We start from the raw sequence: 13929 nt of genomic DNA, 5'->3' as shown, positions 1-13929 counted from the left end.
AGAAATCATTGGAAACAATTAAAAAAACTAAAAGCCTACTGAATGGGAGAAAAATATTTGCAAATGACATATCTGATAAAGGGTTAGTATCCAAAATATATAAAGAACTGATACAACTTAACGTCAAATAAACCCAAACAATCAAATTAAAAAACAGGCATAACACAAGAAAAGACATTTCAACAAAGAAGACATCCAGATGGCTAACAGACACATGAAAAGATACCCAACATCACTCATCATCAGGGAAACACAAATCAAACCTACAACAAGATATCACCTCACCTGTCAGAATGGCTAAAATCAAAAACACAAGAAACAAAAAGCGATGGAAAGGATGTGGAGAAATAGAAACCCTCTTGTAGTGTTGGTGGGAATGCACACTGGTACAGCCACCATGGAAAAGAGAATGGAGAATTCCTCAAAAACTTGAAAATTTAACTACAATATGATCCAATAATTCCACTGGGTATTTACCCCAAAAATACAAAAACACTAATTCAAAAAGGTATATGCACCCCTATGTTTACTGCAGTATGATTTATAATAGCCAAATTATAGGAGCAGCCCAAGTGTCCACCGACAGAGGAATGGATAAAGAAGAGGTGGTGTACATATATACATATGTATATGGAGATCTGAGCTCTTGTTTATCTCTCAATATTGGGCAGCTAAATCTTGGAAACACAGAGTTAACAGTGGCCCATCTTACATGCTGACTCCTTCCCACTGTCAGGATGCTACACATGCTTTTCCTGACATTTACATATATCTAAATATATATTTTATATATTTATATATTATTAATTTTTATTTATTATTTTTATTTTTATTTAATTTTTATATTTTTATTATTATAAAAATATACGCATATGTCATATACATATGTATGTATGTATATATATATATATATATATATATATATATATATGTATGGATGAGTACTATTCCATTGTATATATATATATATATATATATATATATATACAATGGAATAGTACTCATCCATACAAAAGAATGAAATCTTGCCATTTGCAACGGCATGGACCTAGCTAGAGAGTATTATGCTAAAGTTAAATAAGTCAGAGAAAGAAAATTTATGATTTCACTCACACGTGAAATTTAAGAAATAAAACAAATGAACAAAGAAAAAAAGAGACAAACCAAGAAACAGACTCTTAACTATGGAGAACAAAGTGATGGTTACCAGAAGGGAGGTGGGTGAGGGGGTGGGTGAAACAGGCGTTGGGGATTAAGAGTGCACTTACCACGAGGAGCACTGAGTGACGTGTGGACTTGCTGAATCACTATACTGTACCCCTGAAATTAACGTAACACTGTACGTTACCTGTATGTTAACTGTACTGGAATTAAAATTTTTAAAAACGAAATCATTGGAAAGATTAAAAACAAAAAGAGTTAATCAATCAAAAAGTAAATTTATTATTATAATAAATAATATATATTATAATATATTATATATAACATAATAATTATTATTATTTATTTATTAAACAAACTACATTTCTGCAACTGAGCCAAGCATTTTGCATACTTCAATCCTTAAAAATATTCTTAGAAGTCATTAATATATACATTTTGTATCTGAATAAACCAAGGCTCAGAATAATTAAGTAATCTGGCTGAGATCCCCCGCTAGTAAGTTACGGTACTAGAATTTATATCCTAGCTATTTTTCCTTAATTATTGAAGTATACTTGATACACAATGTTACAATAGTTCCAAGTGCACAAGTGTTCCATAGATACACATGGTGACCCAACAGTAAATCCTGCTATGCTCACCACAAGGGGAGCTGTCATCATATAATGCTATCACAATATCACTGACTATTTCCCTATGCATATCCCAGCTTTTAGACCCACAGACTCATACTGTTTCCATGTCTAACAGAGAAGTGGGCTGGAAAGAGAACTTTAGAGGTAGAAGTCATGGCAGAAATCTAGAAAGTGATGTGGACCTCAGGGGGAGGGCTTGGGCATAAAGAATATAAGCATCCAAACCTGCTGCAATCCTAAGAGAGACATAGCAAGCAGTGAAGGGGATGGAGGACTCAAAGCTACCCTTGAGAATCAGAGAACTGGTCATGTATAAGACACCCTACACGTTTGCAAAATACACAGCGCTAGAACTCTTAGGGCTAAAACCATGAAAACTCCAGTTTCAGAACAATGCAGAGGAGGACTTTAAACATGAAGCCATCCAGCAGTAGAACAAATGGTCTCCCCAAGAATTGGAAGTGCTCAAGTAGAGGCTCAATGGCCATCTGTCAGGGAAGGTGTGTGTAGCACCCCGGCAGTGGGAGGGAGTCAGCATCAGAGGATGGGCCGCTGCAGCTCTGAGCTTCAGAGATTTAGCTGCCCAGTGCTGAGAGATAAACAACAGCTCAGATCTCCAGATACCAATCTGAAGAACAGCCTTTAAAAAGGAGACCCTGTGTGAAAAGAGCGCCCACTCAGCACCTCCATGGAGAGGCCAGGATGCGCCACACACAAGACAGGCAGAAAACGCATTAAACCTGAACTTCTGGTACATAGTACATGAGCCTCATAAATGGCTAGACAGAGCCACAATCTTAGTCTCATAAAGAAAGAGAAGAACCTAAATGGTCAACATGGAAGCAAAGAAAAGGAAGTCATGGAAGGCCGAAGTGTAGGAAAGAGCTGATTCACAGGGTGACCAAAGAACATATCAGAGCTCACTTCCGGTATTCCAAGATATTGGAAAATGAGAGAAGAATCTATTTGAGAGTGCACTGGCCCAAAGTTTATAGTCAGCCAGATTCACTCATTTTCATACACTGTGACCTGTCTCACCCCAATCCTCCCAAAATCTACTGTAAGTAAGAGAGGGGGACTGAAGAGAAAATGTGGTATCTGGGTCGGGCGCTATGGCCTTTCCCAGCATCCACCATCACAGTGTCAGTCTGACCAGTTTTTACTGAAGAAAACAGATCACATAAAATATTAACATCGGTAAGAACGAAAGCAAAGGGTAATTTTTATTGGACAACCTCCCTCCCATAGGAAAGAAAAAGGGAGGGGAGAGGATTCTAGTAAAGAAGTGGGAGGCAGGGCGCCTGGGTGGCTCAGTGGGTTAAGCTGCTGCCTTCGGCTCAGGTCATGATCTCAGGGTCCTGGGATCGAGTCCCGCATTGGGCTCTCTGCTCGTCAGGGAGCCTGCTTCCTCCTCTCTCTCTCTCTGCCTGCCTCTCTGCCTACTTGTGATCTCTCTCTGTCAAATAAATAAAATCTTTAAAAAAAAAAAAAAAAAGTGGGAGGCAGGGGTCGTCCAGCAAGATGAATTCGCCGTGACAGATAAGAGAACAGGTGTGTGTGCAGTTACTTTTCCTGGGACCCTGAGCTAAGTCAGGTGAAGAAGGAAGTGGCTACTTCAGCCCAAAGTCCCTGAGTCTTTTTCCCCCAACAAAGCTGAAATTCTAAACCAGAAAATGAATAAGCACTGAACCACTCCTTCAACTTCTCTCAGGTCTTGGCAAACACAAAACCCTTTCTGTTTAAAGAGCAGCAGTGGTCACTACAAAGAGTGGGAAAAGAGGGCCATGGTACAGGGCTGAGCACAGAGTGGGGAAAATACGCCAAGGGCTTCATAAGAAAAAAATATATACATACATACAAATATATATATTTTTATATATAATTATATATATATTTATATAAATAAATAGAAACGTGTGTGTGTGTATATATGGAAATCTTCCCAAATAAATTCAATAATTATATATGTTTGGCATCCCATATTCATAAAAGAAGTTCAGAAACATCTACCTTGAGATTCCTGAAACTGGCACAGGAAATCAAAAGAAGAAAAGAGGAATTCACTAATAACCGGGTTCTTGTCCAAGTTCTGCCACTAACCAGTGCTGCGGTCCTGGCTAGGCCCCTTTCTGCTCTGCTCGCCTAAAAAACGAAAGGACAGGATTAGATCAGTGGCTCTCAATGCCTATGATGAGTGTTTTTCAGTGTTGACACTGGCACTGATGGGGCAAGAGCAATCAAGAAAGGGTAAAAATGGTCAAAGTCGTAACACAAATCGAGCAGTGGCACCAAAATGTCCTGAGAGTCATTGTACGTTTCACCACCAGGTCCCCACAGGAAAGGGGAGACAGAGCTAGTTCCATTTATAACACTCTGCCATGCACTAAACATCATTAATTTTATGAAACTCAATCTCTGAGCACATGTCTCGCTAATATCCCGCGTGACAAAATATAAAAGTAGGCACCAAGACCTTCTGCTGAACCCTGAACAATAATGGTCATCTTCGAGAAATGCACTTGTATGACTGTCCAAATCAACAGCTAACCCAACAGCTCTTTGCATAGAACATTCACTTTTATTTGAAAGAATGACTGACAAGCTGTGGTCATTCAGACTTCGCATTGCCAGACACTGTCTCAAAAATAAACCAAGAGTTTCCATCATTTCAAGGAAAAAAATTAACAGAATTTGTTGCCAATGATAAAAATCAGTTTTAAGATAAAAATTGTAATTTTAAAAACCTTGCATCTACTATTATTGTATACTTGGTATATTCTTAATAATTTTATAATAATATATGATAATTATAAATACATATAACAATAATATATTTTTATGAAAGCAGTGGTGATATTAATGAATGTGATTTTGTTGTTGTTATAGAACGAAACTTGTCAACATCTGGAAAATTAAAGTGAGCCAGTATTTCCAAATGAGCAATTTGTGGTGTTACAGAGGTGGAGATCAATTCAAAGTGAATATTAGACCAATGGATTTTAATGTAACACAGTATGAAGAAGTTTAGTGAAACAATTTCAGCTTTCACATTAGGGAACCACCACTTGTCAAGTTTTGGTGTAATATTAAAAAAGGAAACTCATAATTACATCTTTTCTACTTCTTCTTCCAGTCCTTTGGTAAATTCCTTCAGGATTTTCTTTTTAAACTTTAATCAAAGCATATGTTGTGACAAATTGACATTTTTCTCACTATTTTTCTGAAAATGTACCCATTTCCATACAAACATTTTTCTTTCAAATCCTTTCTATTTCTGTTTTAATTTCTAAGATGAATAGCATTAGCTATCATCCATATAAACAAAAACTCATGTTAAAGAATGTAAACAGGTCCTGAGACCAAACCCAAAGCACTTGGATATGACTTAGGTATGCTCCCTTCCAGACCAGTATCAATCTCCTTTGCTTCTAAACCATGAGGGAAGACACAGAGTGGCTTAGCGATGCCTTCAGACCCTGCTCCTGTCCACCGTTACATAGCGTCCACATCCGTGAATGTTTGGAAACACTGAAACATCTGTGCGACTTCTCGGAGTAGGCCCCTTATTAGTAACAAATATCTACTGTGTGCCTTCTGTGGGGCAGGCACCGGTTAAGAGGACACTTAGATCAGAATTCAGACTCCATGACTATTTGGGGCATCCTCTCGAACAAAATACAAAATCTCTCTGCATCTGTTTCTTTAATGTGAAATAAGAATGGCAACAGAGCTACTTCATAAGATTTATTGTGTAGTTCCACTGAAATGACCCATTAAAATCCTTATTACAGGGGCACCTGGGTGGCTCGGTCAGTTAGGCATCTGCCTTCAGCTCAGGTCATGATCCTAGGATCCTGGGATTCGAGCCCCAGGTCAGGTACCCCAATCCTGCTTCTTCCTCTTCCTCTGCTCATTCTCTTTCTCTCTCTCTCTCTTCTCTCTCTCTTCCTCTCAAATAAATAAATAAATCCAACCCTACAACACACAATGCCTAGCATACTGAATGGAAAAAAACTCAGGAAATCTTACCCATTGTTATGATAACTAAGATGTCTCTCATTGTTTGCGATGTACATGAAAGAAATAAACACAACTTAACCATATAGTATCAGGGGCTCAAAATCTACCCCACTTGTCAACACATTCAGCTCCATGAAAACTCAGAGGCAAAAGTATCCAGGAGTCCTCACTTCTCATCCCCAAAGTGAAAATAATCCATCTTTGGTCAGGAAGGGAAGCAGGGTGGTCACAGGGACCAGGCACTGCTTAAGTTCCTCCAGCTTCTGGTAGTGGACCGAGCAAGGGCTGCCTCCCCAACATCACTCTCCAGGCACTGTGGTGACAGGTCAAAGGACAGGGAGGGAGAATCTGGACCTAGTTCTTGATCAGACAAGAGAGGGGACTTTCATTTTCCCTTACTCCCAGCCCCCAGGGGCAAAAAGTCATGTTCATTTCATCTCTTTACCCCATGTAAAGCCCAGCAGGAACAGGGCTGGGGGAAAATAAGGATGCTCGTCAACCCGAGGTCAAACCAAAAGAAAAAGAGATGCCCTCATACTGCTAAGAAGAGATTGCATGTAGGAGAGAGGAGGGGCTTAATAAATTTCTTTCAATTAAAAATATAATCTGGAAGAATAGAACCATGCGTGCTTACCTACAATTTCTTTATAAAGATATAAGGGAATTAATCATTAAACTAGTTATACTGCTGAGGCCCAATTTCATTTTTAAAGGAAAAAACATGATGCCACCTTTATTTTTCTTCATCAACTCCACACACAACCACTCAAGTGTCAGTATCTTACTAGCCCGATAAGACTTTAACTGCTGATTTAATAGAATGATGTAAGTTATGCTTCCAGAATAATGTATAGAAACGATTATGCCCCCTTAACAGCACTTGGATCTTCAATCAGGAAATTCAATTTTAGCTGCAAAACTATGTTTTGGCAAAAGTGCAATTGAACTCAGTGTACTTGTCACATTTCTAAATATACTCCGGTCACCATGACAACAAGGGAGACTGATGGATCGCTTAAAAGAGTACGGTATATTTAATTGTCAGCATTTTAAACTGACTCAGAAAAAATGCTGTGTGATAGGTCTACTCACCATGGTTACTGCCGGCTGAGTCCATAATAATAAAAGGCTCACATACGCACATCAACAGCGTGTGCGCAAAGAACGTAAAAGTCATAAGGCCCTGTATTTCCAACCACGCTACGCACCAGACTTAAAGAGTTTAGCAACGACTTGTTCTCATTAAGGCGCCACTCGAAAACCCTTCTCCTAGACTGTCAGGATCTGCTTCTGTACTACCCAAGGTTGCAACAACAAATCCCAACTCTGATTCCATCGTCTGCTCCCTTAGACTAAAGATAACGATGTACTTAAGGCTATTTTCTCCTTGAGCAGGGGATGAGGGTCTCTCTCTTTTTCCTTCCATGTAGACTCATTCCCCAGCAATAACCTTCTGGGGTCCACACATCCCCTAAACAAGCATTTGCTGAGCACTACTCCTCTTCCTATGCTGGGGCAACCTTCGATAGGCTAGGAACAGAGGACCAACAAATAGATACCATCCTCACATTTTGGGAGCTGACATCCTAAGACGAAGAGAAGACAAAGACAGAAACAAAGAATCCATTAAAGAGAATGAAATAATCCAAACAAACTGATCCATTAGACTGTATTAAGACCGTGCTTAGTACATAGGGAGCACTCAGCAAGTCATCAGCAACACTGTTTTAACTAAGACAGCTCCCACCAAATGAGCCTGCCAAATAAGGGGGAAAAAAAAAAGGGGGGCATGGTAACCAGGCTTCCAGAGAACCTCAAGTGTTATATAGAACATAAAGCCAGATAAAGGGAGAAAGAAATGGGGAGCAGAGAGGTGCGCTACTTTAGCTACAGGTTAAGGAAGATCTCTCCAAGGAGATACTTGTACTGACCCTAGAATGAAGAGTCCAAGCCAGCCATTTGCAGAATCAGAAAGTCAAGTGGGAACAAAATTGGCTTACACACAGGACAAAACCCTACTGAGTGAAGTGATTACGGAGTGGGAGATAAGAAAAGCCCACCTCACAGTGCCTTTGTGAGCTACAAGAAGGTCTTGTGAATGTTTCTAGATACCATGGAAGGCAATGTATGGTGGGGGTGAGCTGCAATCCAATTAACAACGTTAGAATATCTCCCTCTGTGGTGTACAGAAGGGCAATAAAGGGAAATCATAAAAGTATAGAAACCATTTCAGAGACTCTATTGTTGCAGTCAAGGTAATGGATAGTGACAGACTGAGCCACTATTCTCCTATTCTAGTGCTTTTCCACAGCCCCATGCTTATTACCCTCTCGACCACCTCTGGCAATAAAGGTACTAGAACAACCAGAAATAGGGAACAGCCCAAAGGCAGAACACACAAGTACTGGCTAAGCATGTGGATGGAAGCCCTATAGCATGGTGGCAAACATGCCCCTGATCCCACAGGTCTGGGTGGGACTTGAGATGCTGTATTCCCAGCAAGCTGGAAGGCTTGTTGGGGGTGCCACAAGCCCAGGAACCACACAGTTTAGAACCAGGGTTTTAGGAGAGCCTGGAGGCAGGAACCCCAGAGCAGCAGGAAGCAATGAGAGTTCAGTTTAGAAGAAGAATCGGTGGAAATAGAAAAGAAGGGGAAAATCCAAGAGCAGTAGCAAAAAAGATACAATCCAAGACTTGACGACATATAACCCATGAGCAAAAATAAAGAAGATGGTGGAACTGATCTTGAGCTTTCTTTAATTGCATTATTCACCGTGCAGATAGTTTCCATCTCTCTAGTGCAAACCACTTTCACAATGAATACTGCCCCTGGCGACAGTCTATCCCTACGAGAGAGGGCCAAGGAAACGACTGTGGTGACAGATAATAATAAGAACAATAATAACAGCAATCTCTTATTGAGAGCTTATTCAGTGCCAAATGCATCACAGCATGTATGATCTCCAGTTCCTACAACCATATTCCTATCTCATAGATGACAAAAGTGAAACTCAGAGCCATGGTGTAGTTCACCCAGAGTCACTCATGCTTCAGTCAGATTCAAACACAGGAACAAACCATAAAATCTGTTACCTCAACCTCCATTTTGCCTAACAAGTTGCATCTATGGGAGAATCGGATGCCCACTTGGGGCATCCATCCTCAAAGTCAGGGCTCCCTTGGCCTCTGACTAATCTTCATGACTGTAAGTGGCAAAAGTTGATACATGGACTCTAGGAGCTTAAGAGGGAAGTATGCAAGGTCAAGTGGCTGATCTGTGGCAGAACTGTGACTCATGTCATAGCTTCCTAACGCAAACGTAGCTTAAGCGTTTTTACGCTCCTGCTCAGACAGGAGCTCTATTCTGTACCCCTTCTCCAGGACTCTTCCGTGGCCCCATTTTTCTTTTCTCAGCTTTAATCTACATTTACTTTACCACTGTGTCTGCACAGAGAGGAACTGGCTCTCTACACAGTGATGGTCTGGAGTAAGAAAGAGGCCCTTGTTTGTGAAGATGCATGGGGAACGGTAGTAGATATTGACAAGACATCAGTAGATAAGAAAGATGAGCTGAGACATTTCCCCAGCCCAGGAAGTGGGTAAGAAATGAGCCACAAGATCTTCCTTCTAATCACCCACACTGTGCTTTCCCAGGATGATTCACAGGTATGGCTCCACCAACCTGACAGAGGGGACCATCATCAGGAAGATGAAAGGATGTTTTTATGCCTGCTCTCGCTTTTTTTTTATTTGTTCCTTCTTGAGTAATAACTATTAATTGTGCTATGCGGGCAGTGCAGAGATGAGTCTACCGGGAAGCCGGCACAAATCCATCAAGTGCTTTTAGTCCGAGCTTTTTAGAAGCAATTGCTTACCACATTCTCCCTGCTCTTTCTCTCAAAGCTAGAATTAAAGTGGAATTTACCACACAGTTACCCAATACCCTCCTCCTCCTCACCTCCAAAATGAAGACAGAAGATGGCTATTGGTCTATCACCCACAAAATCACAAGACACATGTGAAAAAAAACCAACTCTTTTAGTGTTTATAAAGCCTAAGGATCGGTCCCTAAAATAGGCACTCCCTTTATATCAACGCACAACCACCCTGGGAAGCAGATATTGTCCAATTTGGACAGATGAAGAAATTAAGGCTCAGGGATGATGTGTTATTTGTCTAGAATCCAACAAGCAGTCAGAAAGTAAACAAAGGCCTTCTCACTCCAAGGCCATTCCTTTCTGAACCCATTACAGCTGTCCTAAACACATCTCCAAGAGAACCCGGATCTTCCATGCTGTTCTGCAGAAGAATCAAAGCTTCAAATGTTTCTTAGAAATAAGGCTGTCTGTAACCAAAAGGGCTCTTTCAAGGGGCCTTTTGTAGGAGACATGAGCAACACACCCATCGCAGACTCCAGAACGCTTGCCCCGACCAAGGGTCTTGACTACAGCTGGATTCAGGAATCAGTGAGAATCATGCCTAACGTGGAATCATAGAAGCTCTTGATTTCCCAGCACAGAGTTCTGGCCAATAACATCCAGCAAAGACTGTCCCCTGACCCAGCTCCAGGGCTTGACCAAAGAAGAACCAATCAAGGGTGTACCTAAAATGAAGACTGAGGGCCTGTAAGTCCTGGGTTCACATGGGCTCTGGCTCATTGTGAAGTAAAATAAAATTTTTAAAAAGGTGAAAAGTTAATATAGGTCAAGCTTAAACTCGCCTCTCATTATTATTCCCATGCCCTCCACTGTATCGGTAGGTGTTAGAAAGGATCAAACAGGAGAGATAATAAGAAGAATCCAATCTTCAGTGCCTTAGATACACTGTCTGAACAAGGCGAGGATTACTATGTGTAAGCAGCATCCTTTTCTGTCTCCCCTTCCCCACAGGGGTGATGAGGTTAAGCATCTTGAAAAGATTCTTTATCATAAGCAGAGCTGACAGGGACACCTGATGAGAATGGTAATCAAATCAAGAAGTAAATAAACACTTGGATCAATGTTCTTTAATTTTGGTGGCTGATTTAAGAAAAAGGGTTATAAAGGTAGCTATTTCTCTCTTCTAACCATAAATACAGGGTAGTTTCTTAAGGTTTACTTTTTTAAAAGTTATTTTGTATCTCAATAGATGCCAGCTAACCATGTGCTAGTTAATGTGTGGTTTCGGAGGAAAGGATGGTAGAAAGAAAAAAGGACACTATCCCTATTTTCAAAAAGCTCAAAGTCTGGTACCTAAGGCCAAGCACAAAATGTTGTGCTTTTTTTTTTTTTTTTTTTAAGTCAGCAAGTTATGTTCTCAATTATGAAAATACCAAATGTCAGATTCTTCTCCAGTCCAAGCAATAATGTAAAATGAGCCAATTCTTCTGAATCAGATTTTTTTTAATGAAAATTATGACTGTTGAAGCTTTTCCTTTTAATGCCAACATTATTAGAACTCAGAGAAGAACACAAGGTCAATTTACTGTGTTCCATATTCTTCCCAAGCTCACACCACCATCCAAGAGAAATATAATGTGAGCCACATACACAATTTTAAATGTTCTAGTAGGAATAGAAAATAAATTAAAATAAAATAAAATGAATAGAAAAAGATTTACTTCACAAATGCATACAGAATATTATTCTTTTTTTTTCTTTTTTTTCTATTTATTTATTTATTTATTTATTTTCCAATTTATTTATTTTCAGAAAAACAGTATTCATTATTTTTTCACCACACCCAGTGCTCCATGCAAGCCGTGCCCTCTATAATACCCACCACCTGGTACCCCAACCTCCCACCCCCCCCGCCACTTCAAACCCCTCAGACTGTTTTTCAGAGTCCATAGTCTCTCATGGTTCACCTCCCCTTCCTATTTACCCAAATTCCCTTCTCCTCTCTAACGCCCCTTGTCCTCCATGCTATTGGTTATGCTCCACAAATAAGTGAAACCATATGATAATTGACTCTCTCTGCTTGACTTATTTCACTCAGCATAATTTCTTCCAGTCCCGTCCATGTTGCTACAAAAGTTGGGTATTCATCCTTTCTGATGGAGGCATAATACTCCATAGTGTATTCTTTTAACAGGTGGCACTAAACACATTTCAAATGCTCAGTGGTCATACGTGGCTATGAGCCATCCCATGGGATAACACGTCCCCAGCCTCTCCTCAACTTGTACCTCCCAGTAAGTGAACAAAGCAAAATGGTTGGTGGAGACAGGGAAGTTTTACAACAGACATCAAGACACATAGATTCCCACAGGCAGAGCCAACCCACCCAGTATTGTCAATTATGTCTTTCAATCTTAAATTTCACGACCGACAGACTGCAGGACACTGCTAGCAAATGGCTCCACCCCGAATGTGAAGATGAAGAGACCCAAACAAGACCAGGATCACTACCAACAAAATGGCAGCTTAGCCGCTCTACCCACTGGGATGCTGGTTTTGGTCCGTGGATATGGAAGATTCTGTTCCCTTGTCATGGAAGATTCTGTTCCCTCATCAAATGACGAAGAGCTCTTCCTCCATCATTCTTCATACTTCCTTCATACAGGAAGAGGACTACTTCTAACTGACCAGTAAATGGCTGGCATCCACGACACTATAATAATCAAAGGAAGGATCATCTCTAGAAGTCAGTAGGAGAGATAGACAAGCTCTACCTCTCACTTCTACCTCCTTTCCTTAGTGTTCTTTCTGCTGGACATCTGATTTCTAAAGCAGGTCCTGATTCCTGTATATTCCCTGGGTAAAAATACACAAAGCCAGCATTGTAGCTCAGGTCTCCCTCAGGCAGGCCCCCCAGGGTTAAGACAGAAGGACAGATTGGCAAACCCAAACACAGGCTTCAGGTCCACACCATGTTCCCTAATTGAGCTGTGGGAGCTGCCTCCCTTGAGAGCATTGGCCCTCCATTGCAATGAAGCTAGTGGCTTGAAGACTAGTCAGCAACTGTCACCACTAATTTGCAAAAATGTCAGAATGTTAATAATCTCAGACAAATGGTCGTTAGTTAAGACCTAACAAAACAAAACTGATCACCAGTAAGGTGAACATCTCTGTAATAGGTCATCTCAGGTTAATATCATGTACTTCCTGATATGAATCCCTAAAAGGGCATTTTGCCTGGATGGTGGTCTTAATGTAATGAAAAGAAAGGCCATCTGTAACCCAATGGCTAGCGGCAATGGCTACAGTGACCAAACTGTGGAAAGAACCAAGATGCCCTTCAACAGATGAATGGATAAGGAAGATGTGGTCCATATGTACTATGGAGTATTATGCCTCCATCAGAAAGGATGAATACCCAACTTTTTTATCAACATGGACGGGACTGGAAGAGATTATGCTGAGTGAAATAAGTCAAGCAGAGAGAGTCAATTATCATATGGTTTCACTTACCTGTGGAGCAGAAGGAATAACATGGAAGACATGGGGTGATGGAGAGGAGAAGTGAGTTGGCTGAAGTTGGAGGGGGGAGATGAACCATGAGAGACTGAGGACTCTGAGAATCAAACTGAGGGTTTTGGAGGGGAGAGGGGTTGGGGGTTGGGTGAGCCTGGTGGTGGGTATTACAGAGGGCACATATTGCATGGAGCACTGGGTATAGGTACATAAACAATGAATTCTGGAACACTGAAAAAAAGATTTTTTAAAAATTGGAATGATAATTTTGAATCTATGTTTTTCACTTAAATTTATTATGAACACTTTTTGCATGCAATCAAATATTTGTCAAAAACCTAATTTTAATAACTGCATTATATGTAAAATGCATAAAATATTTATGTATATTTCCATGTTTATGTTATATTACACATAATATATAAATAGCAGTTCTTCCTGTTTGGGGGGGGGGGAAGAATCCACAACCTTAGTCTAATCATGAGAAAACATCAGATAAACTCAAACTTGGGAACATTCTGCAAAATACCTGCCTAGTACACTTAGAAAGTATCAGGATCATGAAAAACAAGGAAAGGTTGAGTAAGTTACAGACAGAAATGGACTAAAATGACACAATGAATAAATGCAGAGTAGTATCCTAAGCTGGACACCAAGAAAGAGACAAAAGGCATTAATGGAGAAACTGGTGAAATTCTAATGCAACTACAGTTTAA

At 40.3% G+C, this 13929-nt stretch overlaps 1 protein-coding gene across 8 annotated transcripts in view; it reads right to left on the bottom strand.

The window, feature by feature from the left end:
* LOC122908796 (LIM domain containing preferred translocation partner in lipoma) overlaps positions 1 to 13929 on the bottom strand; it is a 673192-nt gene that overhangs the window by 517141 nt on the left and 142122 nt on the right. For 5 of the 8 annotated variants that reach the window (XM_044251972.1, XM_044251981.1, XM_044251974.1 and 2 more), the window contains 2 exons: positions 3810 to 3941; positions 1269 to 1320 (listed from right to left, as the gene is read on the bottom strand). The exons of 1 other annotated variant lie outside the window; for it this stretch is intronic. The gene's annotated coding sequence lies outside the window, so the exon portion shown is untranslated. The remainder of the gene's footprint in view (positions 1 to 1268; positions 1321 to 3809; positions 3942 to 13929) is intronic. 2 more of the 8 variants (XM_044251976.1, XM_044251977.1) reach the window with 2 other exon arrangements.

The sequence above is a fragment of the Neovison vison genome, chromosome 6 (genome assembly GCF_020171115.1).
Source record: "Neovison vison isolate M4711 chromosome 6, ASM_NN_V1, whole genome shotgun sequence".
Classification (NCBI taxonomy): domain Eukaryota; kingdom Metazoa; phylum Chordata; class Mammalia; order Carnivora; family Mustelidae; genus Neogale; species Neogale vison.
This window is presented reverse-complemented; position numbering and strand designations above follow the sequence as displayed.